Below are 3583 nucleotides of genomic sequence, written 5' to 3'. Positions count from 1 at the left end.
CATAAAGTTTAAAAAATGTGACAATGTTTATATAGATCATATTATTTGAATAACCTATGTTCCGTTCTTATCAACTTAAGTCATATATTCCATGAATTATGCATAAATATTTTTTCCTAAAATAAAATGATGAAATTGAAGACTATCTCTTTGCAACTATACCAATCATCTTAATCAAGCAATCAAGGATCATGTAGCATGCCATCAAGTTTCTTTGGTAGAATGCCTAGTACCCCACGCAATGATCCAACCACCCATCTCCACCCCTCACGTGAAAGTTTCAAAAAAATACTTGACAATGTTTATATACATCATATTATTTGAATAGCATATGTTTCTTCTTATCAACCTAAGTCGTACATTCTATGATTTGTGGTTACTTTTCAGATTTTAGTAGCTAAAAAATATCAGAATTATGCATAGCTAGTTTTTCCTAAAATAAAATCATAAAAGTGAAGGCTATCTCTTTGCAACTAGACCAATCATCTTAATCAAGAAATCGAGGATTGCTTAGCATGTCATCACATTTCTTTCGCATAATGCCTAGTATGCATGTGGTTGCATTCATGTTGTTGGTTGATCATCACACAAATTATATGAATAATGAGGCTAAAATGGTGGTCATGTATTTAAAAGGATGTATTTTATCTATATGCTTCGTGACCTGGCTACATTTCTCTTCAAAATTTACACCCATACAAAACATCACAATTTCAATTAAATCACAATTTCAATCAAAATTTCAAGTATGAATCATAAACTTCATTGAGAACCAACAAACTCTTATCTCGGTCATTGAGGCAATTGCAATTTATCATAACATAGGAAAGAGTCAATATAAGAGCTTTTCAGCAAATCCACATACTCAACCATCTTTTAGTCTTTCACAATTGCTAACACTCATGCAATATTTATGGGTATGAAGTTTTAATCGGACACAGAGACAGATAGGGGATTATAGTTTTGCCTTCCAACGTTTTACCTCAAGGGTAATGTCAACAATAATAGTTCATGAAGACTCACATCCAATTAGCTATATATATCAGGATCTTTCCAACACATTGTGCTTGCCAAAGGATAAAATGTAAAAAGGAAAGGTGAAGATCACCATGACTCTTATGTAAGGTAGAAGATAAAAAGTAAAAGATAGGCCCTTCGCAGAGGGAAGCAGAGGTTGTCATGCGCTTTTATGGTTGGATGCACGAAATCTTAATGCAAAAGAACGTCACTTTATATTGCCACTTGTGATATGGACCTTCATTATGCAGTCTGTCGCTTTTATTTCTTCCATATCACAAGATCGTATAAAGCTTATTTTCTCCGCACTAATAAGTCATACATATTCAGAGAGCAATTTTTATTGCTTGCACCGATGACAACTTACTTGAAGGATCTTACTCAATCCATAGGTAGATATGGTGGACTCTCATGGCAAAACTGGGTTTAGGGATATTTGGGAGCACAAGTAGTATCTCTACTTGGTGCGAAGCAATTGGCTAGCATGAGAGGGAAAGGCAAGCTCAACATGTTGGATAATCCATGACAATATAATTTATCTCAGATGTAAGAAAATATAACCATTACGTTATCTTCCTTGTCCAACATCAACTCTTAGAATGTCATACTTTAATGAGTGCTCACAATCATAAAAGATGTCTAAGATAGTATATTTATATGTGAATCTCTGTTTCTTTATTACTTCCTATTAATTGCAACGATGACCAAAACTATGTTTGTCAACTCTCAACAACTTTTATTCATCATACTCTTTATATGTGAGCTCATTACTCTCCATAAGATCCATATGATCTCTTTGTTTCTTTTTATTTCTTCTCTTTCATTTTATTTAATTCCCTCAAGATCATAGCAAAATAATCAAGCCCTTGACTCAACACTAATCTTTATTATATAGCTCACGGACTCGATTACATAGGGGGATCATAAAGAAAAACTCACAACTAGATCATACTAAAACTTTGTTCTACTAGATCAAGATATTACTAAAAGGATCGAACTAAGAAAAATGGTAAAGATAAAAGTGATGGTAATACGATACCGGGGCACTCCCCCAAGCTTGGCAGTTGCCAAGGGGAGTACCATACCAGATACTCAGTTCTTCTTTGTTGGTGAAGAAGGTGGAGTTGTTGATGATGGATAGTCGCACATCGAGCATAGGAGGTCCTCCAGCTTGCGGATAATGCCCTTGAGTGTGATGATATGCTCGTTCAACAAAATATTTTCGCGTGTGAGATACTTGTTTTGTATACGGGCTAACTCAATCATCTTGAAAGCCTCGATCTCAGTTGGGGTAAGAAGATTGTGATCAAGTTGAAGGATGTCTTCTGCTGCCGGAACTTGGTCCTCTGTGGTCTTCTTGATCCTTTCATCCTTGTTGTTCTCCATAGGTTCTTCCCTCTTCAGCTCTATCTTCATTAGCCAAGCATCGTTGTCACCACTGTTGGAGGAGGGGGACGACATGATGCCTGGCCTTGACAACCCTGACAGAAGATAGCTCGAAACAAGAACAAAGGATATTTGCATGATACGGTGGTCAAAACCTTTGGGAGATTATATAATGAATTTTTACCGACCAAAAGAAGTATCGTGCAAGAAAACGGAGTCCGAAAAGCGCATGAGGTGCCCACGAGGCAGGGGGCGCGCCCAGGGGGGTAGGGCGCGCCTCCCACCCTCGTGGGAGCCTCGTGTCCTTTCCGGTCTGCTTCTTATTTTCCTATTTTTCTAAATATTCCAAAACAGAGAAAAATTGCCATTAGAACTGTTTTGGAGTCGGTTTACTTACCGTACCACATACCTATTCCTTTTCGAAGTCTGAAACATTCTGGAAAGTGTCCCTTATGTATTCGTCCGGGGTTACGGATTCAATAATATTAGTTTCAACATTTATAGGATTACTTGAGATATAATGTTTGATTCTTTGACCGTTCACCACCCTCGGATTTGTGCCTTCGAAGTTGTTGATTTTTATGGCACCGGAACAGTAGACCTCCTCGATTACGTAAGGGCCTTCCCATTTAGAGAGAAGTTTGCCTGCAAAAAACCTTAAACGAGAGTTTTATAGCAATACATAATCACCTACATTAAACTCACGCTTTTGTATCCTTTTGTCATGCCATCTTTTAACTTTTTCTTTAAACAGCTTGGCATTTTCATAAGCGTGGGTTCTTCATTCATCAAGTGAGCTAATGTCAAATAACCTCTTCTCACCGGCAAGTTTGAAGTCATAGTTGAGCTCTTTAATGGCCCAATATGCCTTATATTCTAGTTCAAGAGGTAAGTGACATGCTTTACCATAAACCATTTAATAAGGAGACATACCCATAGGATTTTTATATGCAGTTCTATAAGCCCATAATGCATCATCAAGTTTCTTGGACCAATTCATCCTAGATCTATTAACGGTCTTTTGCAAAATTAATTTGAGCTCTCTATTAGTCAATTCTACTTGACCACTAGACTGTGGGCGATAAGGAGATGCAATTCCATGATTAACATCATACTTAGCAAGCATTTTACGAAAGGCACCATGAATAAAATGTGAACCACCATCAGTCATTAAATATCT

The sequence above is a fragment of the Triticum dicoccoides genome, chromosome 2A (assembly GCF_002162155.2).
Source record: "Triticum dicoccoides isolate Atlit2015 ecotype Zavitan chromosome 2A, WEW_v2.0, whole genome shotgun sequence".
In the NCBI taxonomy this organism is placed as follows: Eukaryota; Viridiplantae; Streptophyta; class Magnoliopsida; order Poales; family Poaceae; genus Triticum; species Triticum dicoccoides.
Note: the sequence above shows the minus strand (reverse complement) of the source record.